Source organism: Antechinus flavipes, chromosome 4, assembly GCF_016432865.1.
Source record: "Antechinus flavipes isolate AdamAnt ecotype Samford, QLD, Australia chromosome 4, AdamAnt_v2, whole genome shotgun sequence".
Classification (NCBI taxonomy): domain Eukaryota; kingdom Metazoa; phylum Chordata; class Mammalia; order Dasyuromorphia; family Dasyuridae; genus Antechinus; species Antechinus flavipes.
The window spans coordinates 446346549-446370929 of record NC_067401.1 but is presented as its reverse complement, the minus strand read 5'-3'; positions in this window follow the sequence as shown (position 1 = coordinate 446370929).

The window sequence follows — 24381 nt, the reverse complement described above, 5'->3', positions numbered from 1 at the left end:
AGCTATGATCTCTAAGCAGATAATTCCTGTATTTATATATCTAGCTTTCTTCTCTTTCCTGGGCTCCTGTCTCATTTCATCAATAGCTTATTGGACATTTCAAAATGGATGACTCAGAGATGTCTTCAACTCAACATATCTAAAAATTAATGCATTCTCTTTAATTTTTTATTTTTTCAAATTATTTTATTTCCCTATTATCTTTCTCTCAAACCTCTCCTCTTTCACATTTCCTAATTTCTGTCTAAAGTATCACTATCTTTCCACTCTTCTAGGTTCATAATCATAATTGATTCCTCAATCCCATTCACCCCACATACCCAGTTGCCAAATCTTTCTTTTACCCTTTATAATACCTCTTATATCTGAATCCTTCTCTTTACTCACCCAGTTATCCCCTTATTTCAGGATCAAATCACCTCTCAATAATCATAATGGATTACTGTGACACCCTCTTAATTATCTTCCATCTTCATTCCCAATCATACTGCATCCTCATGCACATATTCTTAAATGAAAATCTGACTATATTACTCATCCACTCAACCAACTCCAGTAACTTCCTATTGCCTCTATTAAAAATATCTATTTGTACAAAAATATTCATAGCAGCTCTTTTTGTGGTGGCTAAGAATTAGAAATCAAAGGGGTAGGTCCATCAAGTGGGGAATGGTATATGATTGTAATGGGATATTTTTTGTGCTGGATGTGACGAGCAGGATGAGTTCTGAAAAATCTGGAAAGACTTACTGATACAAAGTACAGTGAACAGAACCAGGAGAACATCGTACACCATAACAGCAATAATTTTTGATGAAGATCTGTGAATAATTCAGCTATTCTCAGCAATACAATGATCTAAGACAATCCCAAAGGACTAAGGATGAAGCATATTATTTGTCTCCAAAGAAAGAATTGATATTATTTGAATGCATACTGAAGTATGCTATTTTTCACATTTTCTTTCATTCTTTTTCTTTTATTTGCCTTCTTATACAAAATGACTAATATATGAAAATGTTTTACATGATTGCACATATATAACTCTTGACTGCTTACCATCTCAGGGGAAGGAGAGAGGGAATTTGGAACTCAAAACTGTAAAAAAAACAAAAATTTAAAGTTGTTTCAACAGGTAATTGGGGAAAAATAAATAATAACAAAAGGATAGAGCACAAATTCCTCTGGTTAGCTTTTAAAGCCCTATAAAACTTGGCCCCAATGGATCTTTTCATCCTCACTGAATGTTACTTCCCCTTCCTCCACCTCTGCTGCACTCTAGGATCCAGTTTTCTCTTTCTTCCTCATAAATGTCTCTTTATCTTTTGTTTCGGTGTCTTTGCACTGGCCAACTCCCATTCTACATGCAATTTTTTTCTTACCTCTACCTCCCCATGTCCTTTTACAATGCTGCTTCACCCACTTATAAAATTATTTTGTAATGAACTTCTTTGCAAATACTTGTATTTATTAACTTGATATTTATGCTGTGTATATTTTCATATGTATCTTTGTCTCTTCAATTACAATGTGAACTCTTTGGGAGTAGTATTTGTTTACCTCTTTGTTCTTGCATCCAATGCCTAGCACTTAATAGCTATTTAATCAATATTTACTGGTTTATTGATTGAGGGGAAGAAAGCACTTAGTTGGTCTTATATACTTAAATTAGCCAGTTCAGAATTGAATTCTATCCTTGGATATTGAAAAAATAACTGGCAGATGTAAGAGGTAAATAGTGTCAAAATTGTTGAATGTTGATGGAAGTTGGGAGGCATCCTTCAAGCTTAGAGAAGGGCAGATGACTAGCATAAAGCTGAGACCGACGTTGCTCTTGTTGCTTAGAAAAACCTCTGGAAAAGATCATTAAGAAGACAGTTGGTGAATATCTAGAAAGAGAAACAGTGATTCCTAAGAGTCAGAATGATTTCTGGAAAAGTTCATACTGTAATTCATTTTTTGATAAGGAAAATGATGTCTTTAGCAAAGTTTTGGATAAAGCATCTCCTATTGTTCCCATGAATAAAACAGAGAGATAGGGATTAGACTATGTTAAATTAATTAAAAACTAATTGGGTGGCCAAACTCCAAGAACAGTCATTAATAATTCAATACTCATCAATAGTTTAGTAGTTCAATTAATAGTCATCAATAGTTCAATGACTTGCATAAAGGCATAGATGGGGTGCTTATTTGCATAAGTTGGGAAGAAAAATATATTGGATAACAGAATTCAAAAGGATCTTGATAGCCTAAAGCCCTAAGTTGAATCTAATTCAAAAGGGAAAAATGTACAATCTTATTCTTGGGTTCCAAAAGTCAACTTTACAAGTATGGGGTTCAAAACAAAACAAAACAAAATTATATGAGCAGCCAAAAAAAACTAATGCCATTTTGAACCAAATTGAGAGGACTTAAGGAAATGATAGCTCCATTTACTTTGCCCTTTTTAAATCACATTATTTTATGGGATAAGGGGATGAGGAAGGCAATTGGAGCTAAGTGATTTAGCCAGGGTCACAAAAGAAGTGTCTGAAGCTGAATTTGAATTCAGATCTTCCCGACTCCAGGGCTAGTTCTCTGTCTACTGGCCACCTAGCTGCCCCTTAGACCTTAGACACATTGGAAGTATTATGCTTAGTTCCATTCACTATAACTTAAGAAAGACTTTAATATGTAGAGAATTTCAACCAGAAAGTGAAGGGCTTTTGGTTCATGAGGATCAATTGAAGGATGGAAATAACTTGGAGAAGGGAAGATTGAGAGGAAACATGTTTAAATATCTGAAGGATGTCATGGAGATCAGCAGAATCAGAAAGTCAATAGCAGATGTTTCAAAGAGACAACTGTTAATGATTGTGCTATCACCCAGGATGCCCCAGAATGAGCCAGAGTCAAGATAAGCAAAAGTCCGTTTTTATTCTTGGTCTTAGACTCAGGATTGAACAGGATGGAAGCAGAATCTCTGCAACCGCCTTTTCCCTTCTCTACTACCAAGAGTGTGTGACCCTGGCTAGCTTTATTCCACCCCCTAGTCCCTCTTACAATCCTCTATACACCAATTGTTGAGCCAGTATGGATAGTGGAAAGGACCATTTTCCAAGCATATGTCCATAGAGTATTGTCCAATCAGTAGTCCCGACCTCAGTACATCAAGGCAATAGTTTCAGCCCTCTACATCTCCCGCTTTCTTTTGTTTTAGAACACAGGTGGTCATACCCTCCCTGACTTCTCAGGATGGTGAGAGCCCCCAAAAGGAGATGATCATGTCCCCACCCCCTGACTTCTCAGGAAAGGAGGTGAAAACACTAAAAAGGAGATGATCGTTCTCTCCCTGACATCTCAGGAAGGGAGAGGAAAAGCACCAAAGGGAAGTGGGGATTGCTAGTGGGTTTCTGGGCTGAAGGCTCTTATTAGAAACAGGTATGCACAAACCCATCAGCATGGGAGGTATTACATAAGCACATAGCAATAAAGCACAAGCTATTAGTGATGATTCTTCCCACAACCAGCACAAGCTCAATGTGGTGCAACAAACATGAATTGTGTATGCAAGTAGTGATATAACAAATAATATAAATCAATATGGTATTATAAGAGATTTCCAGAAGTCCTAGAAGGAGGGTATGTAAACAACAGTCACACATATGCCTTTTTCAGCAGCCAAGAGATAGTCCAAAAGCAATCTATTGTCCATTGCTTCATGTGTCAGGGAATCCAATGATCCCTGCAAGTTTTTGAAGTCCTGCAACAGTCTTATCATTTCTCAGAAAATCCAATGATTCCTTAGGGTTTTCAAGTCCTACAACAATCTTATCATGTCTCAGAGAATCCAATGATTCCTGAGGGCTTTCAAGTCCTACAACAATCTTATCATGTCTCAGAGAATCCAATGATTCCTGAGGGTTTTGAAGTCCTACAACAATCTTATCATGTCTCAGAGAATCCAATGATTCCTAAGGGTTTTGAAGTCCTACAATTTTTGATGTCCATGAGTCAAACACCATAACTGCCATGTTCTTTCAGTGGTAGGCACAGTCAGCAACGGGACCACCCGATGTTTCTTGGGTGTTCTCCTTTGTTTCAAGGGTCTGCTCTGTCTCTCTGTGATGGAAAGGTGAATATGGCTCATTGGAACCCATCTGATTCCTTTTCTACCTGTGGAGATACAAACAAACCCTCTCCCCCAAGCAGTTAGCCTATCTGGTCCCTTCCATTCACCCCTTTCTGGGTCTCTCCACATCACCTGGTGATTATCTAAAGATAGTGGAGCTGCTCGCACTGGACACTGCCCTTCTGGTGGGTTATAAAACCTGTCTGCCGGAGCCAGTGCATCTTTGTCAAAAATAAAGAAATTAATAGTATAAAGGGTTAGATTTAGAAGCTCTCTAGGTTACCCATGGCTCCCCCTTTTTTTTGTTTTTGGAAGAGCGTCTTAATGTCTCTGTTTCTCCTCTCTACTATTGCCTGTCCTTGAGGATTAAAGGGTATGCCAGTAGTGTGTAAAATCTTATACTGTGCACAAAAGTGTGCAAAATGTTTAGAGGTGTATGCAGGACCATTGTTTTTATTGGTTGTGGCACACCCATAATTGCAAATGCTTGTATAAGGAATTCAGCGAACACTCGGGCTGTCTCTTTTGCTGCTGGTATTGCCAAAGTGTATCCTGAAAAAGTGTCTACCACAACATGGATAAAAGACAGACGACAAAAGATTTATAATGGGTCACATCCATTTGCCAGATTTCATTGGATCTCAAACCACAAGGGTTTTTTCCTGGAGGCAGTGTAGGAGCGTGGAAAGGAAGGCAAGCTGTACAGGCTTTTACTATGTTCCTTGCTTCCTCTCTTGTTATTCCAAATTGCAAATGTAAAGCTTGAGCAGCCTGATGATATTTAAAATGAGATTCTTGGGCTTCTTGAAATAAAGGAGTATTGGCCAGCATAGTTAGAAGGCTATCTGCCTTCGAATTACCATCAAAAATTGGACCTGGAAGTTCACTATGAGAGTGGACATGCAAAATATAAATCTTACCTACTCTTGAAGTTTCTTAAAGAGCTGATATATATTAGAAGATGCAAATTTTATTTGGGCTGTGGCAATTCTTTGTACCACACCTACTGAATAGGCCGAATCAGATATTATATTTAGTCTCCTGAATAATAAGTAAGAGCTAGAAAGATCGCATACAATTCATTCTATTGAGTGGACTGAAAAGGAGTTCTGACTACTCTCTTTATAGTTAAGTCACAAGAGTATACAGCACAAATATTGTGTTTGGATGCATTTGTAAAGATAGTTGGTCCTTTAATAGGAACTTTAGATACCTTCTCTTCAAGAATCCATCGCCAATTATGTAAAAGTCTGGTTATCTTTAATGGAGACCCGTGTGCAAAATTTGGAGTTATGGTCAATAAAATTTGCCACTCTGGGATGGTTTCACAGCACACATTAATTTGTGTATTCAGTATAAAAGGTGTATATCTTGTCAGTTCTTGTCCCAGATAATTATACTGCTCACTTAATGGCCTTTAATAAAATTCTAGGCACAAGCACTGAGTAAGGAGTAAGGCTTTGTTCTAGTTGTGATCGGAGGTTCACCCACTCTATCACCCTGTCTCCTTGATGAAGGATTGCTGTGGGTGCCTCTTGTGTAGCAAAAATCTATATTTCCAAGCGTTTTTGAGTGACCCTTTCAACCACATTGGATAAAGCCAGTTCATCTTTTCTCAAAGCCTCTTGAGCTTCTTTTGTAAGCTGGTGTGGTGAGTTTAAAGCACTGTCTCCCCTTAAAATGTCATCTAATGGTTGCAATTGATAGGTAGTCAAGCCTAATACTGGACACATGCATTGGATATCTCCTATCAATTTCTGAAAGTCATTTAAGGTGTTTAGCTTCTCTGTTCTTAAGGAAAGTTTTTGTACTTTAAGCATCTTAGGATATACTTCGTATCCTAAATACTGAAAAGGAGCATGTTTTTGACTTTTTTCTGTAGCTATGTGCAATTTGTAGAATCTTAGTGTTTCCATGGTCTTTTGTAGACATGCTTCTAGCATTTGTTCCTCAGGTGCACATCCTAATATAATCCATGTAATGTAATAACATAACTTTTGGAAATGCTTTTCTTACTGAAGTACAGACACATAGTAGGGCTGTTTTTCATTCCCTGTGGCAAAACTGTCCATTCATATCTTTTATAAGGCTCAGCTAAGTTAACGCTGGGCACTGAAAAGGCAAATCTTTTCATATCCTCCTCTTTCAGAGGGATAGAATAGAAACAATCCTTAATCTCTATAACCCCAAGAGGCCATTCTCTAGGCAAGTGAGTAGGAGATGGAAGCCCAGGCTGAAGAGTTCTCATAGTTTCCATCTGTTCATTTACCTTTCTTAAATCAGTCAACATCCTCCATTTTTCAGATTTCTTTCTTATAACAAATACTGGGGAATTCCAAGGACTTAGAGAAGGTTGTAAGTGTCCTTGGTCAAGTTGCTCCTGTATTATATCTAATAAGGCCTGAATTTTATCGCTAGCTAAGGGCCACTGTTCTATCCACACTGGTGTATCAGTTTTCCATTGGATAGGAACAGGTGAAAGTGTTGGCAGGCCTTCAACAGCAGCCCTGCCTAAAAAACCGAGGTACTCATTTTTAATCCTCATTGTTGTAAAATGTCTCTTCCCCACACATTGATGGGGATTTTTTCAACTATAAAAGGAGTAAAAACTCCTGTTTCACCTTCAAATATCCATCTCAAAGGGGAAGCACTAATTTCTGCTACTACTGATCGTCCTACGCCAGACATGTAGGTGTCTGTTTTAATCTTAGGCCAGTGACTGAGCCAATTGGCTCCTCTAATGACTGTACGATCTGTACCTGTGTCTACCAATCCTTCTAATGGTAGGCCATTTATATGGATTGTGAGCATAGGTTGATCAATTGTCACAGCTGCTGTCCAGTATATTCCTGGATTTTGTTGCTTGGAGTTAGAATCTGGGTGACTATTACCAGATTGCTTATTAGGAGTCTGTATCAGTAAACCTGATATTACTACTTCTCCTGGGTGATAAGTCACACATTGTCTACCTGTATTAGTGACTGGGATAGTATCTACACATTCCCCAGTTTCCCACATCAGTGTATAGATGACCACTGTTTTGTAAATACTCTCAGGAGGTAATGATCAAGCCTACTATGCCTGGAGGCAAGGGATCCATAGGCTGGAGAGGAACAGATTTTACCTCTCCAGGGGGTATCTCAGTTGTCCCAGCTGCATGCAGCACTATTCTCCCCAATTGTAATTCCTTTCTCCCACCAGGTTGCTTCCTGGCTGACTGATTGTGTAATCTCTTTCTCCCATCAGATTGCTTCCTGGCTGATTGGTCATGTCTAGGTACTGAACTTCTATACACTCTCTGGATGTAGTATTGGCTAACATCATGCCCCAAGTGTTTTTTGCCTTGAGCCCTGGGGCTGGGCCCCTTATCCTGTTTCTCTGAATCTGTCTACATTCTGAGGTCCAATGGAAGCCTCTGTTGCATTTTGGACATGGGGTTTTGGGTCTTGTTTTCCCATCCTGTTTTCTCATTCTGTCTCTATGCCAACTTTGAGCTTTCAGATGCCCTACTTTTCCACACTGAAAGCATTGACGAATCTCTCTGGAAGTCCCTTGCCAAAAAAGACCCTGTCTCCCAATGTTGGGATCTTGGGAAGTCTGCATCATAGCCTGGCTATAAAAGGCATTTGTGCCTGTTGTGGCACAGCGTCTTATAAGCTCCTCTAAAGGAGCATCCTTGTGTAGTCCTAGTATAATTTTTCTGCAAACCTCATTAGCATTTTCTTTAGCAAGTTGCCTAATCATAATGTCTGTTACTGCATTTTCACCATTAGTACATATGACAGCTGTCTGCAGATGTCTGTAGATGTCCCACAAAATCAGCAAAGGGTTCATTTAGTCCTTGTGTTATTTTTGTGAAGGCTTCACCCTTGTCATTTTTATTGGGGAGCAAAGTCCATGCTTTGATAGCAGCAGCAGCAATTTGCCTATAAGCTGCTAAGGGGTAATTAATTTGTACTGAAATTTCTGCATAAGAACCTACACTTGTTAGTTGGTCACAGGTGATTGGAGGATTAACTTTACAATGACTATTTTGTTGGGCTTGTATCCTATAGAGATCACCATATTCAGAAAGCCACAGCAAGTTTTGTCCAAACTAAGGACATGGTCTAAGCATGTCCTTGCTATAGATTTCCAGTCCCTAGGGGTTAAGACTCCATAAGCCAAATTCTTTAGTAACATCTTAACATAAGTTGATGTCCTATAAAGGGTGCAAGCCTTTTTCAGGTCTTTGAAGATTTCTATATCAAAAGGAGTGTATCTTCTACTTTCTTGACCTGAAGAGTTAAATTGTTGAATCACCAAATACATTTCCAGTTGCAAATCACTTAAATTCTGGCTTTCTTCCCTGGCTTTAACTACTGCCTTTTGCAGTCTAGTCATAGGAGGGGGTGATTTTTTTGTGGGGAGATGCTAGTGGTGTCCCAGCCCCCTCTACTCCTCCTTCCCCCTCCATCCCAGAAGGTGAAGTTGATGGGGGCGTGTCAAGAACCAGTTCTGGTTTAGGTGGGGTTGAAGCTGCCCTGTGAGAGCGAGAATCACCATGCCCTTCATCCTTACTTAACTCCCCATTTTCTCTGGTGATATTGCCTTTAATCCCTCCTTTGTCCTCTTCATTTTCCTCATACTTCTTCATCTTTTTTCTCTAACTTCCAGAGTTTTTTAAAGGCCAATTGTATTTTGTTGTATATATATAGTGTTTCTTTGGAAAGTGACTCGGAACCACTATTATTATAATATTTGCATAGTTGATCTCCTACAAGTTTCCAATTATCTAGCCCTATCTCTTCTTCCTCAAAAAACCAAGGGGACGTACGTTTTAATGTATCCAGGAATCCATCAATCTGCTCCCAAGTCATAAATAAATCCTGTCTCTTTATCAGTCTGAGTATGCTTCCTGAAGATCTCCTTTGGAGTGGGGTTGGAGGAGAATCTTTTCCCAATATCTGTCCCATTTCAGCTAGAAAAGGTTACTAAAATAGTAACTTAGTAAAATAGCCCTTAAGAAAGTAAGTTCCCTGTTTGTCTATTTAAATACTCATCTAATTTCCTGGTCACCGGAGACTTCTTCAGTGAAGCGCTCGCACCCAGGACACCCCAGAATCAGCCAGAGTCATGATAAGCAAAAGTCCATCTTTATTCTTGGTCTTAGACTCAGGATTGAACAGGATGGAAGCAGAATCTCCCCAACAGCCTTCTCCCTCATCTACCTCTGAGAGTGTGACCCCAGCTAGCTTTTCTCCACCCCCTAGTCCCTCCTACAATCCTCTATGCACCTATCATTGAGCCAGCATGGATAGTGGAAAGGACCATTTTCCAAGCATATGTCCATAGAGTATTGTCCAATCAGAAGTTAGCCTCAAGTGCTCAGCAGTCCCAACCTCAGGGCATCAACCCAATAGTTTCAGCCCTCTACAAACAGCTTTATGTCCTTTGTTGGGAAATGAGACCTAACAAAGAGAGCTCCACAAAAGTGGAATGGGTTCCCTTAGGAGGGGATGGATTTCCTTTTATTGGAAGTCTTCAAACAGTGGTTGGATGATTATTTTTAAAGAGTGTCATAGGAGCTACAACTTTTGTGAATGGATTGGAATAGATGGCCACAAAGATTCCTTCCAACTCTCAAATTGGTGGAGCCGTATATATTGGTCCAGCCATTCTGGAAATAATTTAGAATTGTGCAAAGTGAGTCACTTTGTTTGCATAATTGTAAATTATTTAATTATCTAACACACCCAGGGATTTCAGTGCTAGCCATATATGCTAAGGAGGTCATCGACAAAAAAGAAAGGTTTGTTATTAACCAAAATATTTATAGCAGCACCTTTTCTGGTATCAAAGAAATTGCATTGTTATTTCATTCAAGTCTGACTCTTTGTAGCCTCATTTGGGGTTTTCTTGACAAAATACCCGAGAGCTTTGTCATTTCTTTCTCGGCTCCATTTTTATAGATGAGAAAATGGAAGCAAAAAGAGTTGACTTGCCCAGGACCACACAGCTAGTAGGTATCTGAGGCCAGATTTGGAACTCAGGAATATGAGTCTTTCTGATTCTCAGTCCAGAGTTGTATTTACTGTGCCTATCAAAGAAATGCAATCAAATTGCATGTCCACTGCCTGAGGAATGGCTAAACAATTAAGTTACATGAATATAATGGAATATTAGTATGCTGTAAGAAATAACAAATAGGATGAATATAGAAAAATATGGACTTATATGAAGTGATGAAAAGTCAAGCAGGGGCAACAGAACAATATTCACAATGACCATATGAATATAAATGGAAAGAATAATGGCAAAACAATTTTTAAAACCCCAAAATTGCAGAATTACAAAGAATTATAAATTCTACACTCCCTAGAATACTTGTTCAATAATTAATGTTTATTAAGTGTCCTTTTGTATCAGGCACTGTGCTAAGCAATGGGAATATAAAGTGTAAGAAATCAGCTGAAGACAAGGAAGTTCATTAAAAGAAGTTAGAGAAATAAAAGAAAACACTTTCTCCTCTCCTTCTTTTACAGGCAGATAGGGAGAGGGTTCCAGGGGTGTGGAGAACTGTAAATAATGTCAAAATATTAATATATTGATTGGTTTTTACTGATTTTTTTCTTTGTTCTTCTTTATGTGTTTATTTTTTTATTCTTGAAGTAAAGCATGGATTTCTGGAAAGGAAAGGAGAAGGGTGCAGGGTAAAATTTTGACAATGTATAAACAAAAGATATAAATCAAAATCTTAAAAAAAAAAACAAGGGAGATAGATGTTCATTTAAGATGGTTACTAGATTGCAGTGGGAAGAATATTGGATTTGGTCAGGTTTCAAACCTGACTCTCCTATTTATAACCTGTGAGACCATGAACAAGTCACTTGAACTCTTGTGTTCTCTGACTCAGAAAGAGTCAGAATAGATAACTTCTAAAAGTTCCCTCTGGTTCTACAAATATGTTTCTAAGTAGTTTGAAAAATAAAAAGAAAAGTTGGATAAATCTTAAATGTAATGTTTGTTAAATAAAACAATCTAGAAAGCAGGTGAATATTTCAAAAAATTAAAAACAGTATAAAAGGTCTAGGCAAGAAACCTTATGAAATTTTTAGAAGTATTTCATGTTAAAGATTCCATGTTCTGTCTCATGGTTTTCTGCTATTTCGATATCCGCTGAAGACAGTCCATAGTTCTTTACCCTAAATATTGTCTAACAAAACAAAAACTTTTTCTCATCTAAAAAGTGACATCATGCCTTTCCTAATGTACCTGGTGACAACTCCCTCTGTCCTGAAGAAAAATGATAGTATGATGGCAATACTAGTCTAACTTTTAAGCATTAAATCTCTTATTTTCCAAAAGGGGGCTTACATACTCATTCTACTGAACTTTGTATGTTAGTCAAAGTTTCGTGTCCTTCCGACCTCAGAATCACACTTTTAAGAAGAAAAAAACAGGTTGGCTTACATTGTTATACTCTATATTTAAATGACTCATGGTAGTTACACCCTTCCTTCTGCTGTTAGTTTGCTGATGCATAGAATGGTAGGAATATAGAAAGTTTGAGATTATATTCCTAAGTGAAAATGTAATTTTAAATTCTAGAAACATATTTTTTTAATTCTTCTTATCCTTTGTTGCATCATTTATTAAGAACCCACTATGTACCAGGCACTATGCTAATTGCTGAGGATCCAAAGAAAGGCAAAAAACAGTTTATTAAAACAGCAAATCAGTCTTACAAAATGTATGCTTTGCTACATGCAGAGAAGAGCCACTGCAAAGACATGATCCTTGACTCGAATTTATAATCAAGTTAGGAAAACAGAAATACATGAAATGGTAACTAATCAGAATTCAGTGATCTGAGATTCATTGGTATGAGGAAGAAGTGCCTCAGGGGGAATGCAAAGAATAAAAAGAATCTGAAAAAGAGAAGAGTCCTGTATCAAGAAGTGGGAAGATAGAAAAATGGGATTTCGAGAAGGAAGAGAAGATATGGAAACTTTTCATATTTAGGTGAAATATTTCAGGATCTTCCTAAAGATGGAGGGACTAGCCTCTCTGAGGAAAAAGTAGCTTTTTTTTTTTTTTTTTTTTTTTTTTTTCCTCTACAGCCTCTTTGTGGTTCAAAACCCCATATCACTAAATGTGGGGATTGTGAAATTATGATTTGTTACCAGTAAATGCTTGATTTGTGTAACTATTTCAAGTATTTATATACCTGGGTCACTTGATAATTTCTTGGGTGAAAAAAGGTCACATGACTGAAAAAAAAGTTCAAGAAGTCCTGCACTAAGGAATGATGATAATTTCCAGGTGATACCAGGAGAATGGCTAATTAGTCATTTGTAGCGGAGCAGAAGAAGAAAAAACAAATTATGGTGGCTCCCTACTCCTGAGGACTGGGGTTGTATGTTGACCTGATCTTGGAGTATTGTCGTGATTACCTGGACCATGGAGCTAGAGATTTGTAAAACTGATAAATACTGAGCAATTCTGGTGATTCATGTGGAAACTATTGCTATTGTCACAAGGAGCCTATCATTGTTAAGGCTTATGAAGTCCTGAAGGGAAAAAGGACCTTTGAGATATTAGGTGTTATTTTTTTATTATTGGTGCTAGTTGAAAATAAGGGATTCAGAAATATGGAAGGTGGTTTTAAATCAGCTGGTTAAAAAGTGGTGCTTGAGAATGGGATTTATATTCTGGATCAGAGCTTAGGTATAGGAAAAATTGGACAGGGTGTGTCAAAAGCTTGGAATTTTGTAAGGATAAGAGGATTAGATGAATATGAGTTACTCATAGCACAGGAAAATTCCACCATCTTTCCAATACTGAAGGGATAACTTCCAGAGAGGACAAAAGTTACAATTCTATCTGTGTTAGGGCTGTTTAGGGTTGTCAGGAAGCAGCCATAGTTCTGGGATAGCTTTGAGAGGATTACAAGTTGACTTGCTTCAGTGGATGTGGCAAAAAAAAAAAAAAAAAAAAAAAAAAGGAGAACGGTGGTTGTGGGGAGGGTGCATTTCATTTGAATGAGAGGAGTGGCTCTCTCAGCTGAGAACTTTCAGTGCCAGGGAGCTTGCTGTGTGATTTGCCATGGTGCTCTTTCTCCTAAGTGGGCACCATGGAGTGGGAAAGGAGCTACACAAAGTCACACAATCCCAGAATTTTGGAGTTGGAAAAGTCCTCCGGAGTCACTTAATCCAGTCATATTCAATTGTTATACTTGACAAATGATCATCTCTTGTATGAAGGCTGTTATATCTACATGAAGACTCCTAAGGACAGGGAATCTACCACTTCCAAGGAGACCCATTTCATTTTAGAAAAGCTCTAATTATTACAAAGTTTTCACTAATATAAAGCTAACATTTACTTAGCTTATACCAATTATTCCTAGTTCTGGCCTTTGGAACCAAACAGAACAGGACTAAAATCTCTTTCATGGTCCAGTCCTTTGAATACTTGAAGATAGCCATTATCTTTCCTTGTGCCTTTTCTTTTCCAGACTAAATATCACTAATTCTTTCAGCCATACTGGTTACCTGAATGGATATAGCTCTTGACTGCCATGTTTCTCTTTTGGCAAAGTGGTCAACTATTTATAGATCTTTTTGGTCTCCTCATCATGGGAATTGTTTTATATCAGTATCTAACTTCTTTAGAAAATGATAATCTATGTGGATTTCTCTTCCCTTATTTATTTCCTATTTTGGGGAGGCATTAATTGCTTGTCCAAATAGGTCAGGTTGAAATTGCCTGAATCACTCATTGTACCTTCTCATTTTTATTCTTTTAATTCATTATTTACTTAGATCTTTGCTTTAATTAATGAGTAGTTCGCAGACAGCCAAAGTGGAGAGGACTCATATTGAAAACTAGTCATTTCCTACCTGTCATAACACTATCAATTAGAAGCAGAGCCAGGTTGGTGGAGTATTAGGAAGCAAGTCAGTCTCCTAAACTTTTAACATATCTAGAAAATGCACCAGATGCCTTCTTGATAGGGGAAATCTAGAAAAAAGTCACAGTAAATTCTTTGTCTAACCCAGTTTCAGACATAGAGACAAAGAAGGAGGTCTTTGGACTCTGGAAATGAGCTGGGTCCAGAGCAGGCTGAACAGGGAGAGGCTGTTTATACCAGGGTTTGTACACGGCACACACTGTAATACTAGGATGGGAACTGGAAGTTTCATCACCCATTACCCAGCTCTGGATCACACCTCAGCCGCTTAGAATTCTTATTATTCGTAAAAATCAGTTCAAATGCCTCCTCTTCCATTCCCAGACCTCCCAGATGCTAGTGTTCCTCTTCAATGACCTTGTATTTATTTTTGTGTATACTAAATTTGAATAGACATTTATATGTCTGTTTTCTTCCCTAATAGAGTATAAGCTTATTGAGGGTAGGGATAGAGCACTGGGCCTAGAGTCAAGAAGAACTGAGTTCTACTTTGGCCTCAGATGCTTATCAGTTCTATGACAAACCATTTTACCTCTCTCTGTTTTAATTTCCTCAAATGTAAAATGGCAGCAATAGCACAAACATCATAGAGTTGTTTGATGATTAAATAAGATAATGTTTATAAATTAGCATAGTCCCTAGCACATAGTAAGTGCATAATAAATGTTTTTTCCTCTTCCTTTCTCTCCTTTGATGTTTCCAGTCTTTGGTGCAGGACAGGTGCTTAATAAGTGGATTTTGACTTTTTGATCAATTTGAACATGATTTCCTGAGCTCCAAATTATAGGTCTCTCTTTAACTGGCCTAAGATTTCATTAGCTTTGGGGGAGAGAGCTTAAGGAGATTGGAGTCATTTTAAAGTAGCTATTTACTGCCAGGGTTCTACCAAAGAATCAACAAGAAATGAATAAATGAATCTACCAACAAGTCATGTAGACCCGGGTGGGGGGGGGAGATGATAGATTTGTAGTGAAGTAAGTCACCAAACTGCATAGGGTGCCCACCCCAGCGTCAGGGAGACTCATTTTTATGAATTCAAACCTGGCCTCAGACACTAGTTGTGTGACCCTGGTCAAGTCACTTACCCCTGTTTGCCTCAGTTTCCTCATCTGTAAAAATGAACTGGAGAAGGCAATGGCAAACCATATCAGTATCTTTGCCAAGAAAACCCCAAAAGGGGTCAAGGAGAATTGGATGGGACTGAAAACAACTGAACTATAAGAAGTCTGACTCTGACTTTTTCTAGTCTATGAATTGGGAGCAGTAGGGAAAGTGAGAGCTTTCCAGAGCTGGGAATGACCCCAGTCATGCAGGAGGAAATCAGGAAACTCAATGGGAGTCTATTAGAGAAGACAGCATTGAAGCCCCCTAACCAGAAAGTCTGCTAGGGAGTCAAGGGTAGCCAAAAAGTGGCTCATAGAATGAATGAATTAGCCTTATCAAGAAATTATAGATCCGAGGGTTCATAGCAGGTTCAGTGGGTGTGGGGAGATAGCAGGCGAGCAGAGTCCAGAGCTGGAGGATGAGGGAAGCGCCAAGTTTGAGCACCAGGCTGAGATTTTAGCTGGAGAGTCAGCAGTGGCTCAACGCCAAACAATGATGTATCAGGGTGTGTCGGTAATGACTGGCCCAGTTCCTTGCACCTACATCCCTCCAGCTGAGGCTGATTCCCTGTTCCTCTGTCCTTCCAAATGTGGTCTCACTCGGCGGCCCACCATCTTTCCAGCTGTGGCCCCTTAACACTTCCAGATTTCTCCAACCAGAAGGCTTAGCCCCACCCCAGGTCTGGAAGTAGCCTGCTCCCCAGGGCAAGGCAGATCTAAGGCTGCATTAATACAAATGTAATGTTCAGGATAGAGGAGGAGATGGCCCCACTTTATTCTGTGCTAGTCAGTCCACATCGAAGGTACTGTATCCTATTTAGTGGGCCGTATAAAGCCCAGATATCAGTGTCCAGAATCCTGTACTGCTGGTCTCAGGCTGACCTCATTTCTTGGTTCTACTAGCTGTACGTTTTGAACAATACTTGCTCTTGATTCTTCTAGCATTGTTCTTTGTGAACAACATCCACCCCTTTCCCCCTTTCTATCCCAAGGCCAATTATTAGGCATATTTTGTGTCCCCCCCATTACCTAAGTCTATATAATGGTAATTTTAGAATGCACACACATATATATGGATGGATGGATGGATGGATCTATCCATCTAGTTCTTTGGGGGCTAAGATCTAATGTTTCTCTTGGTAAACCTGACAGAGACTGAATTTTTCCTGGCAAACTAGGAGCCTGTGCCTGGGAAAGCAAACTGAAGGGAGGTGAAAACACCCAGGGGGGCAATCCCCAAATAAAGCTTGAACTGTAGCTAGGAGCTGAGTTTCCAGAAAACTATCTCAATTCTTAAAGGATTGGGTGGAGAATGTGCTTGGAGTCAAACAGCATCATCAATATCTATTTGGAAGGCGGGGGTGGAGTAAGAAATGGCAGACATTAAAGGGAGTGCGGGGGACCCTTCCCCCGACTGCTCACTGCCCCCCCTCAGCTGGTCTGGACACCAAAAAGCGCTTGGGATCGGAGGAGCTGTCCACATTCTGAAAGGCTCTGGTCCCCGGGCCAGCAGGCTCCCGTCCAAGGAAGAGGCTGGGGGGAGGGAGGTGCTGTCCCCAGGCCAGCAATGGTTCCTTCTCTTCCCCAGCTTTGGGCTCCTTCTCCCAGATGTTGCTTTCCTGCATCTGTGACCTTGCAGACCACTTGACCTTCATCTTTCACAGCTGAAAGCCATTGGCTCACGACCAGCAAGGACGATGTTGCCCTCTACTGGCTACTATGAAACCTGTAAGGGAGCAGGGAGGGGACCTGAGATGGGCACAGTGACAGAGGGAAAGCCAGGAAAACCCTGAGCTCGTGCTCCTTGCAGAGGAATCTAGGGTTTGGATTTTATCTATTATATCAGGAGAATGTTATTTTCTGAGGTTCAGGAAAAGCCACTTTCCTCAGTCACCCCAGGTGGGAGGTAATCCTATTCTCACCCTGCTGATAAAAATTAATCAATTAAATTGATTATTAAATTAATTTAATCTTGGCCATTTTAGTGCCTCCTCCCACCTACACAGAAAATAGTCACTGATATTAGGTGAACTTATGCACCAAAGCAAACATGAACAACAACTTGAGAAGCCATACAGATTATTTTAGATAAACAAGAATTAGGGGACTCTGCGGGCAGCTAGATGGCACAGTGCACAGAATGTTTTAAGTTCAACTGTGACCCTCAGACACTTACTACCTGTCTGCCTCAGTTTCCTCATCTGTAAAATAAGCTGGAGAAGGAAACGGCAAACCACTCCAGTATCTCTGCCAAGAAAACCCCACATGAGGTCATGAAGTGTTAGACAAGACCTAATACAAACAGCTGAACAACCACAACAAAAGGGGCTCTGTGATTTGCAAGATGAGATCTCAGTTCAACCAACGAGAGACAACAATCTCCCCAGAGAAGCCCATCTGTTTTTAGCGGGCTCTAGGAATTATGGGTTATAAGAGGGTATCACCAGGAATCATGGGGTATGGGAGGGTATCACCAGGAATCATGGGGTATGGGAAGGTATCACAAGGAATCATGGGGTATGGAAGGGTATCACCAGGAATCATGGGGTATGGGAAGGTATCACCAAGAATCATGGAGTATGGGAAGGTATCACCAAGAATCATGGAGTATGGGAAGGTATCACCAGAAATCATGGGGTATAGGAGGGCATCAGCTTTCCCAAAATGCTGGTGGCTTCAGGCATTCCCATTAATCGTTCAAAATGTGCATTTTCTTTCCCTTCTTCTTTCCCTCCCATAATTGTCTCTGACAATCTGAATTGGTAAATTTTTCCATTTATCCAGCACTTAGTCACAAGGATCCAGGGGATTGTCTCCAAAGCCCACAACAGGATCATAGATTTAGAACTCCAAGCAATCTTGGAGAGGCCTCCAGAGTATCATCTCCTTTTTATACATGAGGTCTGGAAGTATGAATAAAAACTTAAATCCAGAAAAAGAAGACTGGATGATTTGCTTGGGATCTCATTGGTAATTAGTGGCAAATTGAGAATTCAAGCTCAAATCCTCTGAGTTTCCTTCTTGCCCTTTCTACTACATCACTCTCTGTCCCAACAAACCACGTGGACCCATAAAGCAATTCCAAAAGATGTTTGGGTGAAGTCATAGATGTCAACAGAGGGAGCAAAGCTGGGAGGGCCCACTTATATACTGGATGATAGACTGAAATCCTCATGATCTCAGCAGACTGAAATAATGGGCTGGACCTAATATAATGAAATTATATGGGGATTCAACATTTATGTTTAAAAAATAGCACATAGGTACAGGATCATGGAGACATGGCTAGACAAGAATTAGAGGCAGTGTGGGGTCAGAGAAAGGGCTGCCTTGGAGTGAGGAAACTTGGATTCAAATCCATCTTCTCTAGGGATCTCATGTTCTTAGTTTAGGAAAGTTGGTTTACCTCTCTGATTCTGTTTATTTATTTGTAAGATGCGTATAATAATGCTTGTGCTATAATAGTGAAGCAATGAGGTGGTGGAATGGAGAGAAGGTTGAGCCAGAAAATTTTAATTTTGGATTCAAAATTGGCTCCAAACACATACTAACAGTGTGAGTTCGGACAAGGCATTCAGCCTTGGTCAACCTCCATTTTCTCATCTGTAAAATGGGCATAATAATAGCACCTACTTCCCAAACTGGCTGTGATGATCACCTGAGATATTTATAAAGTGCTTTGCAAACTCTGAAGTGCTATATAAATGCTATTATTATATTATCATTAATATCAATGATCTCTATCCTGAGAGATAATTGTGGAAATCAATTGAAATTATGACAATTACATATAATATATGAATACTTTGTGAGCTTCTAGGTGATACAGTGGATAAAGTACTGACCGTGGAGTCAGGAGAACCTGAGTTCAAATCCAGCCTCAGATACTTACTAGTTGTGTGATTATGGGTAAGTCCTTAACTCTATTTACCTCAGTTTCCTCATCTGTAAAATTCTCAAGTATCTTTGCCAAGAAAGTTCTCAATGGATCATGGAGCAAAGCAATTGAGGTTAAGTGACTTGCCCAGGGTCATACAGCTAATAAATGTTAGTTATCTAAGGCTGGACTTGACCTCAGGTCCTCTTGGCTTCAGGGCTGGTGCTCTGTTCACTATGGCATCTATCTGGCCCTAGATGCAAAAAATTTAAATCAGTCTGGAATAATAAGTTGGAGACAGCTGGTGGAAGACTTTAACTACCAGAGAAGTTTGTGTTTTATCACAGAAGAAATAGGGAGGCATAGAAGCTTCTTGAGTAGGAGAGTGACCTGATTATATTCATATTTATATAGATGTCTAGCAGAGAGAAAGCATTTAGATAATCCTGTCCTCTTAGTCATCATTAATTAAACATGATATTTCATATGTTGTCTGGTCAGTACAGAATACAGCAGATCCATCCTCTCCTTTGTTCTAGAAATTCTGCTTCTCTATTCAATGAATCTATGAACAAGTATGTAGTAAGGACCTACTATGTGCAAGACACTGCTAAATACTGGAGAAAAAAAATGAAATAATCTCCACTCTCAAGGAGTTTCTATTGTTGATTGGCTGGCTGATCAAAAGACACATGAGATCAGGTAGAGATCGTAGCCCATTTCATGATCTCACATGCGACATTCCTTGAATCCGAGGTATGAGATGTGTCCCAGTGATTGCCAGAGCTATGTTGCAACATGCAAGTCCTTGTTCTCATGTTGAGCTGGCCCATGGGCCTCTGTCACAGAATATATCCCTTAGGGGTGGCTGGAAAAGTACTGTTACAGCTGGGGTTTTCTTTATTTATTTAAAAAACAAAACAAAACAAAAAACAAAATCTTCTTTATTTTCCAATATGTTTTCTTTCCTCTTGATCCATAGAATCATTCCTTATATTTAAGAGTAAAACAGAAAGCTTGATGACACCATAGTGTGCTGGGCCTAAAATCAGGAAGATTCATCTCCCTGAGTTCAAATTTAACCTCAGATACTAACCAGCAGTGTGACCCTGAGCCAGTCACTTTATCCTGCCTGCCTCAGTTTTCTCATCTGTAAAATGAGCTGGAGAAGAAAATGACAAGTCATTCCAGTATCTTTGTTGAGAAAACCCCAAATGGAATCATGAAAAGGTGTATATGACTGAAAGGACAGACAACAACAAAAACTCCAGAAACTAATCAACACATCAGTAAAGACTGAAAGTATTGCCATGTTCCATATTCATATTCTCCAGTCTCTGCAAGGAGGACAGAGATAACTTTCTATCTACATGTATATATTCTTTGGAACCAGGTGTGACTATTATATTTAAAAAACATTCAGTTTTAACTTTTTCTACCCATTTCCATTGCTATTTGGTTGCTATTGTTCAGTCCAACTCTTTGTGACTCCTATGTACTGTAGCATTCCAGACCCTTTTGTCCTCCACTATCTCCTGAAGTCCATCCAAACTCACGTCCATTCTTCCATGATAGTGTCTTTTCTATCTCATCCTCAGCTGTCCCCTTCTCCTTTTGCCTTCAATCTTTTCTAACACCGGGGAATTTTCCAATGAATTCTGTCTTCTTATTATGTGGCTAAAATACTTATGCTTTAGTGTTTAACCTTCCAGTGAAGGGCCTGAATTAATTTCCTTAAGTATTGACTGATTTGATCTCCTTGCTGTTCAAGGGACTCTCAAAAGTCTTCCCCAGCACAATTCAAAGAGCATTAATTTTATGGCACTCAGCTTTCCTCATATCCAATTCTCACAGCCATACATTACTATTGGAAAGATGATAATTTTGGCTATACAGACCTTTATCTGCAAGGTAATACTGTCCTTATTAGTATGCTGTCCAGATTTTCCATAATTTTCTTTCCAAGGAACAAGCATTTCTTCATTTCATGACTTCTATCACCATTTGCAGTGATTTTTGAATTCAAGAATATAAAACCTGATACTGCTTCCATTTCTATTTGTCAGGAAATGATGAGACCAGTTGCCAAGATCTTAGTTTTTTTTTTTTTTTAAAGTTTTTTATTTTCAAAATATACTCAAAGACAGCTTTCAGCATTCACCCTTGCAAAACCCTGTGTTCCAATTTTTTTATCCCTCTCATCCCCCCACATCTTCCCTTAGATAGCAAGTAATCCAACATAGGTTAAACATATGCAGTTCTTCTATATATATTTCTACAACTATCAAGCTGCACATGAAAAATCAGATTGAAAAGGAAAAAAATGAGAAAGAAAATCAAAAGGAAGCAAACAACAAAAAAGGTTAAAATACTATATTGTGATCTATATTCAGTCCCCACTGTCCTCTCTCTGGGTGCAGATGGCTCTCTCCATCACAAGTCCTTTGGAACTGGCCTGAATCACTTTGCTGTTGAAAAGAGCCATGTCCATCTGAACTGATCATCACATAATCTTGTTGTTGCTGTGTATAATAATCTCCTGGTTCTGCTCACTTCCCTCAGCATCAGTTCCTGTAAGTCTCTCCAGGCCTTTCTGAAATCATCCTGCTGGTCATTTCTTACAGAACAATAATATTCCATAATATTCATATACCAACTCATTCAGCCATTCCCCAACTGATGGGCATCCCCTCAGTTTCCAGGTTCTTGCCACTACAAATAGGGCTACCACAAACATTTTTGGGTCCCTTTCCCTCCTTTAAGATCTCTTTGGGATACAGGCCAGTAGAAACACTACTAGATCAAAGATTATGCACAGTTTGATAACTTTTTGAGCATTGTTCCAAATCGCTCTCCAGAATGGCTGGATCCATTCACAATTCCACCAACAATGTATCAGTGTCCCTGTTTTCCCACATCCCCTTCAACATTCATCACTATCTTTTCCTGTCCTCTTAGCCTATCTGAGAGGTATGAAGTAGTACCTCAGAGTTGTCTTTATTTGCATTTTTCTGATCAATTCTGATTTAGAGCATATTTTCATATCACTAGAAATGGTTTCAATTTCTTTGTCTGAAAATTGTCCCTTCATATTCTTTGACCATTATAAGGTCTTAGTTTATTTAATGTTAAGCTTTGACATTCTTTTTTCACTGTCATAAAGAAGCTTTTTAATTCTTCTTTACTTTCTGCCACCAGACTGATATCATCTACATATCTGAGATTGATTGATAATTCTCCCAGCAACCTTAATTTGAGCTTTTGATTCATCCAGCCTGGAATTTCACATGATGTATCTTGCATAGGAATTAAATAAATAAGGTGACAATATACAGCCTTGTACTCCTCTTCCAATCCTAAACCAATCAGTTGTTCTATGTTTGGTTCTAACCGCTGTTTCTTGGTCCTCATACAGTTTTCTCTGGAGACAAGTAAGATAATCTATCTCTTTGAGGAATTGCCATATTTTTTTTTTTGTGATCTTCACAATCAAAGGCTTGTGTTGTAGTATATTGTTATAGTATGTTGCTACAGACATTTTGTAAATGAAAGAGAAAGATCCAGAGAGAGAGACAGAGGGTAGAAAGCAATGTGAGAGGGGAAAACATCTGTTCTTTGGTCTTCCTATGCTCTATTGAATTCTTTATATTTGTTGCTTCTCACAATGCAGTAATATTCCATTACTTTATACGAGCCATGATTTGTTTAGCTATCGCCAGACCCATGGGCAACTTCTGTGTTTCTAATCCTTTGCTGCTCCAAAAAATGTTGCCATAAATATTTTATTTGTTCTCTTTTTCCATCTTTGACCTCCTTGGGGTATTCTGCTAGTTATGGGATCGCTGGGTTAAAGAGTATGGACAACTGAAGAACTTTCTTGCATAATTTCAAAATGCCTTCCAGAATGGTTGGATCGATTCACAGCAGCTGGATTTTTTTCACCGAACCTAGTTCCCAGAGGGTGAAAGAGTACTGCCAACTCTGTGGCTCTGGGTTTTATCTCTCTTTTCAAGATGAAATCTTCCTTTGTTGGCCTTGCATAATATATTTAAAAAACAGGGGGAAGCAGGAGCTGGGGGGAATTAATTCCTTGGAAATACAGACCTAGGCAGATGATAAAAGTCTAAGGCATGCAATATGGCTGGAACATGCTCTAAGGCTTGGAACATAGACGATAGATAGATTCAGGCTGCCCTTTCCAGTCAATAATTCAATTGCTCTCTTACAAGCAGTATCACTGAAGTAAGAATACAATTTTCCAAGGCCATTACTTTGAGTAATAATATGAATTTGTATTAATATATTGTATTGAGTTTAATAATATTTGTTCTGAAAAATCAATTTTGTGATTTTATGATCATAGTGTATATTTTCCCAAGATGGGAACCAGTGTCATAATAGGAGAGCTCTGAGGATTCAAATAAAGGCATATAAGTCTAAGTAAGTTCAATTCCACAAACATTTATTAAAAGTAACATACTGTGCTTGGTGTTGGGAATACCAGGATAAAACAAAACAATTATTGTCTTCAAGGAACTTCTATCCTAAGAAGTAGGTGGGGACAGAATTAGATCACAGAGTCATCAAGTTGGAAGGGACTTTCCAGGCCATCTGCTCCAATTCATCCCAACCAAAATCCCTTCTCCAATTCACCAGACAACTCACTACCCACTTACTCCTTGAAATCCTTCAAGCAGTTCAAACACCAAACCTCAGTTGTCTTCCTCACAACTTTTAACCCATTATTCCTGGTTCTGCTTTCTGGGGCCAAGCAGAGCAAGTAAATCTCTCTTCCACATGAGAATCCTTCAACAACCTGAATTCAGGTAGAATCAGTAAGATTTAGCAATAGGTTGGATGTGTGAGATAAAGTAGAATGAGGAATCTCTATAATAATATACTATAATAATGACAAGGTAACATAACTCTGAGGTTATGAATCAGGATGTCTAGAGGTTGGAGATGTCCTGGACAAAAATAAGGAAGTTTGGGAGAGGGGAGGTTTAGAGAGGAAGAAGATGAGTTCTGTTTTAGACACATTGAATCATTGAATGTAAATGTCTCTGAGATGCGTAGTTTGAAATGTCAAAGAAGCTCAAAGGCAGGATTTGCACTGGATATATAGAAGTGGGAGTTATCTGCAAAGTGGTGATGGATGAACCTATGAGAGTTGTTGAGGTAAATGAGATAGTGCAGAGGAAGAAGATAACCTTGGGGAATACCTGCAGTTAGGGGGTATGATGTGGGTCATAAACTTGCTAAAGTGAATGAGAAATGATTAGATAAATAAGAGGTGAACTAGAAGAGAAAAGTGTCAGGAAAATCAGAGCAT